Source organism: Salvelinus fontinalis, chromosome 2 (assembly GCF_029448725.1).
Source record: "Salvelinus fontinalis isolate EN_2023a chromosome 2, ASM2944872v1, whole genome shotgun sequence".
NCBI classification, from domain to species: Eukaryota; Metazoa; Chordata; class Actinopteri; order Salmoniformes; family Salmonidae; genus Salvelinus; species Salvelinus fontinalis.
In genome coordinates, this window is record NC_074666.1 from 64,744,577 (window position 1) to 64,758,249 (window position 13,673).

At 41.7% G+C, this 13,673-nt stretch overlaps 1 long non-coding RNA gene across 1 annotated transcript; it reads left to right on the forward strand.

Moving 5' to 3' along the window:
• The first annotated feature begins 2,799 nt into the window (after positions 1-2,799).
• On the forward strand, positions 2,800-11,437 carry LOC129868387 (uncharacterized). Its single transcript, XR_008761757.1, has 4 exons — positions 2,800-3,033; positions 3,469-3,635; positions 3,806-3,947; positions 11,269-11,437. It is a non-coding gene; the product is annotated as an uncharacterized LOC129868387 (long non-coding RNA).
• The last annotated feature ends 2,236 nt before the right edge of the window (positions 11,438-13,673 follow it).

Here is a 13,673-nt window from a genome sequence, read left to right on the forward strand (position 1 = left end):
TACTCACGTATGTGTGTAAATTAATTAAAATAACTAAAATCTACTCATTTCTCATACAATTTTTTTTATTTATTTTTTTACAAAAAACTAAATTAATCTCAACACATTCAACTATGCACTGTGGGTCCCCTAAGATACCAGCCCCAACTGCAATATCTGATGTACTTTCATTCACGCGGTAAAATTATTCCATACAAACTTTGTGTCCCCAAACACTTTAAAATCCGCAGGTCATTCAAACTTGGTATAAGTGTAACAGGGTTGGTTGTTTCCACTTGCCTCTAAAGAAATGTGCATTTGATGTTCAAGCATTCGTATTGGTTAGTTCAACTCTGATGACAATAAGGGGTGTTGTGATTGGCCCCGCTTGCAGATAGGGGGAGATCGCGAATGTCAGGTCTTCCCAGTATGAAAATGTGATGCAAGGGGTAGGTCACGTTCTGAATACTGTTTTCTATTTTCTATTTTACAATGTGTACAAGTTTGCTGTACGTTACTGATTCTATACATGTGTGGGTATATGGTACCTGTTAGGGATTGAGGGGCTTTCTGGGATGTGCTTTGGCATATGATTGCTGTAAATAAGTGTGTTAGCTAGCATACACCGATGTCATGGTCACATAAGCCACTGCTAACACAGTTGTCTTCATGCTACAGTTTTTGCCATCGACAGCCATCAACACTGTTAAGCCCTGCACAACTAACGTGCTGTTTCCCATTTAACAACAGGTATTTACACATGTTATATTTTGTATTGTATTTTTGTATTTTGTTGCCCAGTATGAAAATGTGATGCAAGGGATTTTGCCATCGACAGCCATCAACACTGTTAAACCCTGCACAACTAACGTGCTGTTTCCCATTTAACAACAGCAACAGAAATAAATGATGCTCAACTGGGACTACTGGCCGAAGTTATTTATTATGAGAAAACACAACGCATGGAGAGTGCATTATACATCTGTTACATAAGTACGCCGACTTCTTACCCAATGTACTACTCTTATTCTATAAACTTGTTTTATTCCCAATATAACTGGCCCCTGGCCACTATTATTACTGTTATATTGCCGTTTAGTTGCATTCCCACCTCATATGTAGGCCCCAACCTATGTCATACACACTTGGCTCTGCCTAGTACATTACTTTCGTTATTGTATGATATTACCCTCACTTATACTTGTAAGCCCCAACTTACGTCATGCATTCAGTACATTTCATTTACACATTGCATCTTTGAATGATTTTGATCAAATAAAATTGCATTTGCCATTACTTGGTCCACGGTATTTTAGACTATTCGTATATTGGATATAAGGAATTTGGTAACTTACATCAAACAGGTGTCTCACAAAATAAATTTGGATAATGCCAATATGCAGAACTTTAGTATTTTATATAATAGGTATCTGGTTACCTTTTTTTAGTAGACCGGTCTTTTGTGAGAAACTCCGTCCAACGACAGTAAAGGTATCTTAGCTGGCTCGTCACTGTCCAGCAAAGTCCTTAAACCGGATCACGTCGGGAATCACCATGTGAGCGCTGCGTTAATCAAATCCGGTATCAGGATAAATAAAAAGCAAGGTCTGCTAACTTTCTTTAATTAACGCAAACAATAAATGGCAAATGCAATTTTCGTATATACGGGTTCGCTGTATCACCGCGCAGGGTAAAACAGGGAACTGGCAGGAAGTACGTATACAGCTGTTCTTATACCGTGATGACGTAGTTCCAACCCGTCTGTTGGCCTATCACAGTAGAGGCTGAGCGTGGTTTAAACTTTGCTCAGCCTATCGCCGGTACTCAGACTGGTCCCAGTCTCCGGTCTCAGTCTCTCAGATGTCCGCATCTGGTCGTTGCGTAGATTAGATCCGTCTTGTGCCGCTCCCGATGCTCTACACTCAAACAGTTCCTAATATGGTATTGTCCAGTGTCCTACCCTCCCTGGTTGGCCTGGAGATATGCACCCCTCCCCTCTCCAGATTGACCACAGCTTTTATAGCCTGTCACTCTGTTGATCAATCTTTACACACATACACACACACACACACATCTGTATTGTTTGTGTGTGTAACAAAACAATATTAATCTTCAAACAATATGGTAGCGGGTTATAGTGCATAAACATAAATCCTAACAGTAGCTAGCTTGTCAGCTAGCAAATGTGAAACGGATTGCAGTGACAAGGGTTGACAGCTGTATGAGTTCACCATTTACACAACGTAAGCTGCAACCTTTTGAAATTTTAATATAGTTTATGCTTTCGTTTTATATTGGCTGGCTTTCCACAATAGCTGAATTTGCTGAGCTAGCAAGCACCAATTCCATTTCTGTGGTGTTTGCTATAATCTTTGCTATCGTCAGTTTACTCCAAGATCGGCACACAGGTGCTTCAAAGTCCCGTAGCGACAATTTAGCTTTTGCAACGAGAAGAGTGTAGTTCTGTTCAGTTTGGAGTTCAGTTTATTGCTAACCTTATCATAGCACAGGGACTTTGAAGCACTACAGCTGCATGCTGATCTTGGAATAAACTGACGATAGCAAAGAGGGGGGGGGGGGGGGGGCAGTGGATCAAACCATTGTGAGGGAAAGAGCGGGAGGTCGCAATCTTTCTAAACTTGAAAACGAGCTATTAAGTGGCTATAATCAGCGCAAGTGCTTTCATTGCGTATTATTAATTTTATTGAAATTACATAGTTATGTTTACAGTGATATATTGGGGGGGACAAATCATATTTCTCCCAGGATGAGGGGTCGTGTCACCCCCGTCCCCCCTGGGATTTCTGCCTATGGCTATCTAAAACTCTTCCAGAATGTCTGAGATCTCCTCTGCCACTACTTCGCCAGTTTGCGATTTGTACACTGCCCTGGTGTGGAGGACCTTCTGTTTTACATGGCACCTGACTTGTGTAGTGAACTGTAACAGTGAGATAGTGGTCCTGACAGAGGCTGGTCCACCCGTCTGATGTGATGGCCAGCTTTGGCACGTCCTTCAGCTCAGTGATCACATTGGCCTTTTCTACACCACACCAGGTAAGAACTAATGTGTCACTGAGGTAACTCCTGATGGGAGGGGTATATTTGGGGTTGAGTGACTTGCTCATCTCCCTACAGTAAAAAATATAGTTTCCATGTGTTGAATTATCATTATTGAATTATTGTGTTGTTGTGTATTGTATTGTGGAGTGATGGGACTAACATAAAACCCTTTTATACTACTATATCCTAAAAAGTAATACAACTCAACATATACTAGGATCTGTGTTTATTGCACTATAAGCCAATACTATATCACATGTGATATAATATTAGCAACTGTTGGCCTGGGTGTCTGTGTGTGTGTGCTGAAAGTAACATTTTGCCCCAGATAGTGTGCTGAGAAGCTGTGGTTAACCTTGAGCGAGAACAGTATGCTTTCTATACAGGTGCAAATAGCTCAAACAATGTTACAGAATTGTCTGACCTCAGTCTCCAGGGTGTGGGAGCGTAATCTACGCAGCAACAGCGCCGGACACCAAGGAGCGCCAAGAGGCTGGGACCAGCCTTGAGCGCCGGCGATGGGCTGAGCACGTTTAAACCACGCTCAGCCTCTACTGTGATAGCCCAACAGACGGGTTGGAACTACATCTATCACAGTATGAGAACAGCTGTTTACTTACATCCTGACAGTTTTCTGTTCTACCCTGCGAGGTGTTACAGTGAACCCGTATATACGAAAATTGCATTTACCATTTATCGCTTGAGTTTAATAAAAATACTTAAAGTATATTCGGTGACTCTGAATCACATTTTGTCCTGATACCAGATTTGAATTGATGCAAATCCTTAATATGGTGACCCCCGGCAGTGATCTGGTGAAGGACTTCGCTGGACATTGGCGTGCCAGCCAATTGACCATTACTGTCGTCAGACGGTGTCTCACAACTCCAGACCGGTCAACTCCAAAGGTAAGCAGACACCTATTGTAAAAACTAAAGTTCTGCACATTGGCATTATCCAAATTTAGTTTTGTGAGACACCTGTTTGACGTAAGTGACCAAATTATATGATTGATAAAATCTGAAATATAAATAACAATAACTGTTGAATGTAAGAAGCGTGTATTGTGGTGAATGCAATTTTGACTGACCAGGTATTCAATGATATGACAGTGAATGTAATGTACTAGGCGGGTCAGGGACCTGCTGGTTTATATGACGGTGGGTCGGCGTGCCTACTGGTGTGAGTGTGGATGAACCAGGGGCGAAAATCTGAAATCAACCTTGGAGGGGACAATTACATTAAATTTTCTCAAGAGCAATTCCTGAGGGGGACACCAAAAGTAGTGCTGTAACACATAGCATACGTTGTTAAATGTATATTGAGGAACCATAATTCCTACAACTGGATAATTGATAGGTACAGTAGTTAACTGAAGGGTTTTCCCAACTTGTTCAAATGTTTAAATCATTATAATTCTACTACTAATAATAGTTATAGCAGTGCTCCTTACCAGTCCAGTATGTATGCAGGTATTCGTACTTACAACCAGCAATATCAAGAAAGGTCAGTAGGTGACAATGGTACTGTACACTGTATGGGTGTAGTTTTCATAAATACAATGAACATGGTGTGATCACATCTAAAAGAATCTCCATTGAGAACCATCACAAAGTTGGTCTCCGTATTGAATTGACCTTTTAATTTGACTTTTTCTGATACATTTATATAGTCATTAAATATGTGCACCTGGCCTGAGTCTACAATATCTTTGCAAGAACAAAAAGCTTAAAATAAGTACAGTTCTAAAAGCAAAATAACTACTTCAATGAAAAACCCAAATAAATCAAACAAAATATCCTTCAGTGTCTCAACTCTTCAAACAGCAGCTATGGACAAGTATGTCACACAAAGTATGCCATTTTAAATAAAATAACATGAAATAAATCATTTGTAAGTGTACTGAAAACTACTAAACAAAAGAACAACTATCAATTACACCATGGGTTCTCAAACAGGGGTCCATGGACTAATTGCAAGGGGTCCGTGAAATAAAAAAGTGTAATGAATGTAGTCAGTACCACAAGGTTTCCAGTAAGTTTACATATAATATAGAGGGAGTGGAGGTCCCTGAGGACCGCTCAAAACCTTGCCTGCCTTGCCTCAAAATATGCAGGGGTTCCAGTACCCCAAAAAGGTTGAGAACCACTGCTATACACACTACTGAACAAAAGAACCGAGCATATGTTTGCGGGTTTCCTCAACAACACATCAGTTGGCACTTTCGCAATGCCCTTGCCTGTTGCCTCCGACACCCTGTATAGCCCAATAAACTCCTTGTGAGGGACAAGGTCATGGTCAACATAACGCAGACAGACATTCTCCTGTTCAGCACCAGAGACATCTTGAGTACCATCAACAATTAATGAAAATTGTACAATCGGAAGAGACCTAATCTCAGCTGCAATGCCTCGAATGACTATTGGCCATGATGTTCAGAATTTCATTCTGTGCTTTTGGGCCTGTGTACATTGTGGTACGCTCTGTTAACCACTTCAGTAAAATGGGATCATCCTCTTCTGCCCTAAGTTTCAAAATCTGGTATAAATTCCCACTGTCATCCGTGTGGCCTCTAAAGGCTTGTCCCTGTCTTACTACATGCCGCACCGAACTAACAATTTTCATCAAGCAATGCCTTGCGTCATCCTGCTGTTTACCCCACGCGCTGGACATAACTGGACACTGATTGGATTTAGCTGGTGTGCTGTTACAATTACAAAGTGGCGGTGGGTTTGGCAATTTTGATGTGCTGTGAATTTTTCAATGCCTTTTCTCCAGTTCCTAAATCCTGCACTAATGAAGGCAGCATCAGCTCTTTGGCCAAAAGATGGCTGGCTTGAAAACCCTTGGCTACAGTGAAAACACAACACTCCTTTTATTGATGGATTATAATGTAGCCAGGGGAAATCGCGAAACCATCTCTCTTGAAACGTCAACACTCTGTTGGCAAGAGTTTGCGGTTCTATAAATTGTGGGTGTGGCTGATATGGTTTTGTGCCATCACTGTGGTAACTGGACAATGCTGTGCCACTGTCCCCTATACTGGTGCTGCTGGCAACAAGGGTGACACTTGGTCCTGCCGTGGCTGTGACACTGTCCTCTGAAGTCTCTCTCCCTGGCTCTTTCCCTTTCACCACCCTAACTGACTCAGTCTGTCTCCTAGAAAATAAATAAGGTGTTTGCCGTACTCCTAACTACCGGTACCCAAAACTACACAATTAATCACAACAGCAATACCATTGCCGTAAACAAATCTTAGTTTAGTCACCAGTTTAAGTTGAGAGTGGGGGTATCCATGGCATTTTCCAATTATGTCCCTATTTTACAAGTCAAAAAAATTGAGAACCTTTCATAATGTTGCCAAACAAAGACTCAACAAACTTACCTGAGACTCCCTGTCTGCCAATCTGTCCCTGCATATCTGTCCCCAACTCTGCTGTCTGTGTGCCATCTGTTGCCTGCTCTGCCTAATGACATCATTGTGAAACATTTCCATTAGCATTTCACTTCTTTCTTATGAACATTTTATCAACTAGTCTTTGAGATATTAGGATACTAGAGTTCTTACTATGCGTTTTGGTGTACTGACAAATACTCTGATGTCCGTCTTCTTACTTTTTTCTGCCATTTTTCTACCTGGCTGGCTGGCTGGCCTAGCTGCACACACACACATTTACACAACACATGCTGCAACCTTTTGTAATTTAAATAGTTTGTTTCATATTGGCTGGCTTCCAACAATAGCTGAATTTGTAAAGCTAGCGAGCACCAATTCCGTTTCTGTGTGTTTGCTATAATCTTTGCTACCTGGTTAAATAAAGGTGAAATAAAATCAAATAAAAAAAGTTCACTAGCGACAATTTATCTTTTGCAACGAGACCATTATATATATTTAAGACAATAGTAGAAGAGAGTGTAGTTCTGTTCTGTTCAGTTTGGACTTCAGTTTATTGCTAACCTTATCACAGGGACGTCGAAGCACTACAGCTGCATGCTGATCTTGGAATAAACTGACGATAGCAAAGATTCCATCTTTGACGACGCCACATAAATGGAATAGGTACTAGCTAGCTTGATAGTTAATGTTTGCTTTAGTTTGCGCGCTAGCTCTGCAAATTCCCCTAGTGTGTGAACCCTGCCAACATAAAAATAAATAAATAACATTGCTATGGACCTGCTATGGATTGACTGGATTAACCTCACGTCAGTTACGTACATGTCCCTTTCGGACAGTAGATACGAACTCTCTATTACCTTGCCAGCTAAACAACTGGCAGTGGATCAAACCATTGTGCGGCAAAGGGCGGGGGGGGGGTCGCAATCTTTTGAAATTTAAATGCGCTATTAAGTGTCTATAATCAGCACAAGTGCTTTCATTGCGTATTATTAATATTATTGAAATTACATAGTTATGTTTACAGTGATATATTGGGGGGGACAAATCATATTTTTCCCAAGATGGGGGGGTCGTGTCACCCCCTGGGATTTCCGCCTATGGGATGAACGGCAATATAACAGTGAATGTGATGTACTAGGCGGGTCAGGGACCTGCTTGTTTGCAAGAGGGTGAGTCGGTGAACTCACTGGGGTGAATGAAGATTTGATAAAGACAAATTGAATGAATGTAGTACATTGGGTATTAAGTCGGCGTACTGATACTAGGTTTGAATGATCTACGGATAATATTACAGGTCAGGGACCTGTGTTGTATTGGAAATAAGATAAGTTCATCGAGTGACTGTAGTACATTGGGTATTAAGTTGGCGTACTAATAATACCAAGTTTGAATGGGAAATAAAAGGGCTAGGAGTCCTGCAGATCTGGGATTCTGCGATTGTATCATTGAATATTGAGGGGGTGTGCATGAAATAGGAGAAAGGTTATACAGTACAGTACGTTAAGATTGGCCATGAATGTATACAATTTATACACTCCCTATTGTGTGTGACTGTGATTAATTTGAATACATATTTGATAAAATGTCTTATATTAGGGATTGTTAATTCCATTTAGTAATAAGTACTATAGTTGAGGAGTTTTTCATTAAAGAGAGCAACAGTGTGAATGTATATCCCTATGTAAACGCATATCCTGATTTGAACTGTACTAAACTATTTGATAAAATTACTAAACCTGTATATTCAACATTTGACAATAATTGCCAAATCTGTATATTTAACCAGAACGTTGAATTTAGCATTGGGTGTTATACGGGGAACGGGATACAATTTGTATTTTCACCATCGGGTGTGGCTGTTATAAAAATAATAGAAAATTAGTTGGGACTAATTTTAAGTCTTAAAGATTTAGTCATACTCCAGGAGATAAATAAAAACCATACCACGGAGCACCAAAATGTTAAAAAAGTGTTGAAGACATTGAAATCCACTTTAGAAGTCAATGGAGGAAAAGACAGTAAGGAATGGAGGAAGAGAGTAGTAAAATTATACAGGGAGTGGATAAGAGGGGCTCCCAGTCGACGGGGAACCCGGTAGAATATTGGAGTAAATCTAATGCACAAAATGGAGAAAGATGTACGAATTTGAGAGAAGTATAGATGTAGAAAGAGAACGGACAGACAGGAATCGAATAAGTATTGCTACTCTAGGGAAAGTCAGGAAAGATTTAACCGAACTAGGACAGGATTTAGCAAACTTGTTGAGAGTGGAAAACAGAGGGAGAGTTACAAAGGGGTAAACTTAAAGATGCCATAGGGTTGGCTATGCTGGAGAAACTTTTTGCCTACAACGCGGGAGACTCGGGTTAGTATCTCAGCCTTGGTACCGAGAGACTAAAATTCATTCTGATTGTAATTCAAACACTGATATGTTTTGCCGGGAGAGATACAGTTAGTTAGTGTTTGTTTAGGATATAAACTGAACGTTTTAATAACTTGTTTAGGTTAAATTGAAAGACTAATCCATTCTAAATGATAGCGAGGTGATTTCGATGTGATACGTTGTGTTGCCTAAATGACCTGCTGGAATAATGTATAGAGACTGGAGTCATATTTAAATTACTAAATCATAGAAGACAGTTAATAACGGAGAGATACGATAAAGTTGTGCCCATCGGAATGGTATTATTCTTATGGATTGACTGACATGCGATATAAATTTAGCGAGGTACATGGTGTTTTAAAAGCTTGCGATAGACTTAAAGGTTTGGTTGTTGCTAACTAACGTTGTGATATCATTGAGTTCTAACGTAAAACTGTTTCATAAAGTAGAATACACCATGAATGGGTTTTAGATATAACCATTAAGGAAATTTAAAACTAATATCGTCAGGGTAGTCTAAAAAGATGCTAAAACTAGCAACAAAAATTGCTAGGTGGCCATCACGGATTGTTGGCGCTCACTGGGCTATATTTGGCTATAAGAGAGGAAGGTCAAAATAGTTGAATCGTAAAAGTCTATGATAGCTCCTTATTGATTTTTAGTTCGAATGTCTAGGTAACACCAGTGAAATTTAACAGGAAGTTAAGGTATATTAACTTGCCGGTGGAGCTGATTTAATGTTAAAGGGGCAGTTATAATTACTAAGTTTTGTTTGTAGTAAACGTTGGGTTTGAGGGGATTTCCATGTTTCCCAGAGACAAGATATCTTAAAGGGGTACACACACATGGAATATTAGAAGTTTTGTTTTCTGAGTTTTCATAAATACGTAAATGTTTTAGATAAAGGGTTCTTTATTTTGTCAAATATAGTAAGGAACACTTCTTTAAAGTGGTGGTATGGCTTGGGACTTCTGAGGTGACTTTCCGTTGTGGTCTGATCAGCCACATTGGAAAGCCATTTGAATGGAGAATCTAAGGTCATTGGCGTCTGAGTTTAAGGTAAATATGATACAACAAGGCGGTGAAATTAATATTATGGATAGTGGTGGAGGATGAAAAGTCACTTGAGGGCGCCATTGGTCAATTTATGGAGGTTTGAAGTGCCCACTTCTCTGTTCATTGCACTATGCATGGCTGTGGAATGGGTATAATGGCTTCAGGGGGGTGATGGAGGTCCATGCCCGGGTTGGGTGCATCCTCTATGCGGCCCCTACCCCCCCACCCGGGATTGTCCACAATAGGGCGCCACTGGACATTTTAAGCTGATTTTAAGCATATGGGCTGGGAACACAGAGCAAATTAGTTAGGATACGTTTATAAAAATAAAATAAAAAGGTAGACTCATGTTAAGTATTGAGAACATATTTTAAGCCAACAGGGCAGGAAAAAGATGAACATAGAAAAATAGTGATTTTATAAGGCTAACCCATGTTATTGTTAGATAAAATACAGTGGACTCCTGAAGGAGATATTTCATTAGTACAGAAAGCATATGATATGGTTAGCATTCGTTTTGGCCTCATTTGATCATAGTGTGAATAGTTTAAAGTGGACAGGGATATATGACATCTGTGGTGATTCATGATTATTGATAGGATCGAGATAAGGTTATTTAACCTATGTAAGGATTTTAGAAATTGCCACCATAGACATGTTTTTTGTTTTTTTTGTTTTGTAATTCCATGGGTTCAGATAACATTGAGACACTTAGTTAATGTTTGGAACCAGGGAAAGGGCAGACAGAGGGGCCCTCCCCACACTGCTGAGACCTTGAAGGTTGGGAGCAGAGAGATAGGAGTGACACAGACTGGGTCACGGTTACTGAGGGGAGACAAAGAGGGAATGACAACTTAGTTGGTTTCAGGAACTAAGGGGCAGCACTGATAACTTTTAAAGTAGATAAGACACAAATTGTTAGATTTGCGCCAGTATTGATACAAGGGCGGAGCCATGTATCAAAAGGGGGATGGAATAGGGCACTTTGTGGTGTGGCCTATTAGTTAAATATCCCTAGAGTTGGTTTACTAGGATAATAATGGAGGACATTCTGTCACGAATCCCGCTTCCTGAGTCTGTGTTTGCCTGTGTGTCTGTCCTGGAGTGTGTTTCCGGTGTCCTGGAACGCACCCTGTCTGGTTGCCGGGCGAATTAGCTCGTTGGGAGATTGATGTTCACCCGCACCTGTATCCCATCAGTAATCTGCACACCTGTCCTGATCATCACCTCTCCCCTTCAAAAGCTCTGACCTGACTTCCATTCCCTGCCGGATCGTTAGACATGAACAGTATGTTGTGCCATAGTATCAGCCTCAAGTTGGATAGTATTTGTTTTGTTGTTTTTGTTTACGTATTGCTTGCCTTGAACTTACCTCCGTTTGTTTTGTCTTCAGTTACTCACCCGGATCATTCACCCCATTCCCGCCTGGTCGACGGAGGATTCCGCTACTCCATTGGATTCACCTATTTACTCCCATCCACTCATCTCCGCTGCCCGCTACGCCACCTGGATATATCTACTCATTCACATTCACTTGTAAATAAATACTCACCTTCTTTCTACGCTCCTTGTCCTGGTCTGCTTCTGGGTTCGATTTTGAAAGAACGTGACACATTCTAGCTAATCAGATAGAACAAATAGAATTAGGGACCTGAACAAGTAGGCAAAGAAGAAGATATAGTCAGATAGAATAAATGAGAAATTGTTTGTTAACCAAACCTGTGTCCAAGATTTTATGCACTACAGGTGAATTACAGGAAAAAGTGATTCATGCAATCCAAGTCCATGAGGAGAATAAGTGGAATGCAGCCCCGTTGGGAGAGGCCATACCAAGTATTCCTGGTGACAGCCTTTGCGGTGAGAATAGCTGAAAGAGCTACCTGGGAGCATATCACACTTGTAGGAGAGTAAGACACACTGACACTGTCAAACAATCACAGGGGTAGGAGCAGAACCAGAACCAACAGGGTACTGGGGGCCAACTCTCTACTGAAGATTCCCTTATACCCGACCTTTCCCCGCTGTGAGCGTTCATAGAAGTGAAAGTGTGGCTTGGCCTCTGGCTGATGATGTGTTCTCTGGGAGAGGGTGGGGCTTTACAGGACTGCTGGTCGTCCTGAGCTGTGTGATTGGGATGCGATGGGGATGGTTACCATTACAGTGCTTCAAAAACCACCACCAGTTTCAACAGGCCAAGGCCAGGTTCAGCCGAACTCCTCCACCACTTCAAGACCGGGTTCCACATCGTCACCTAAGCTCTCCAATCCGGTACAGGTAATAAATGTAAAGTATATCTTAGATAGCGACCAATTGGGGACTGAAACTGGCTAGGGATAATATGTGGTTAGCCTATATGAGGTATACAGCCAAAACACTTAACAGAAAAGACTGTGTGATCTGTGGACATGCTAGACTTGTTCTGGCTACTCACCCATTTGCCCTAAGCAGTGGAGAAGGTTGGATGTGCATATTGGAGGGTTTTTACCATAACAAGCCAAATTCAACCCTGTGTAAAGCTCTGAGTCTTGTGTTCCCAGAAGTCCCTCACCAGAAGGCACCGTGGGGGGTTAAGGCATATGGGGGAGATTACAGCTGTATTACTGGTACAGGTAGGGGTATAAATTATGGGAGGCTCCCTATTGCTGACTGCATCACTAATGTCAGAATTAATGCCACCTGGCCCGATGAAGGGCTGAACCAAACTAGAGGTGTTGCTGATGTATGGTGGATGTGTGGACCTGCCAGGCGGTAGACCCCTATTTTGAAAGGAGACTGGCAGGGCACATGTGCTTTGGCCAGTCTGATAACACCATTGACTATTATTGAGGTTACAGCTAACCAACTCCTGGGATCTGCACATGACACAGAGGCTCGGGACACCAGAAACAAAATTGTAGACCTGCACCAGGCTGGGAAGACTGAATCTGCAATAGGTAAGCAGCTTGGTTTGAAGAAATCAACTGTGGGAGCAATTATTAGGAAATTGAAGACATACAAGACCACTGATAATCTCCCTTCGATCTGGGGCTCCACGCAAGATCTCACCCCGTGGGGTCAAAAGGATCACAAGAACGGTGAGCAAAAATCCCAGAACCACACGGGGGACCTAGTGAATGACCTGCAGAGAGCTGGGACCAAAGTAACAAAGCCTACCATCAGTAACACACTACACCGCCAGGGACTCAAATCCTGCAGTGCCAGACGTGTCCCCCTGCTTAAGCCAGTACATGTCCAGGCCCGTCTGAAGTTTGCTAGAGAGCATTTGGATGATCCAGAAGAAGATTGGGAGAATGTCATATGGTCAGATGAAACCAAAATAGAACCTTTTGGTAAAAACTCAACTCATCGTGTTTGGAGGACAAAGAATGCTGAGTTGCATCCAAAGAACACCATACCTACTGTGAAGCATGGGGGTGGAAACATCATGCTTTGGGGCTGTTTTCTGCAAAGGGACCAGGACGACTGATCCGTGTAAAGGAAAGAATGAATGGGGCCATGTATCGTGAGATTTTGAGTGAAAACCTCCTTCCATCAGCAAGGGCATTGAAGATGAAACGTGGCTGGGTCTTTCAGCATGACAATGATCCCAAACACACCGCCCGGGCAACGAAGGAGTGGCTTCGTAAGAAGCATTTCAAGGTCCTGGAGTGGCCTAGCCAGTCTCCAGATCTCAACCCCATAGAAAATCTTTGGAGGGAGTTGAAAGTCCGTGTGGCCCAGCAACAGCCCCAAAACATCACTGCTCTAGAGGAGATCTGCATGGAGGAATGGGCCAAAATACCAGCAACAGTGTGTGAA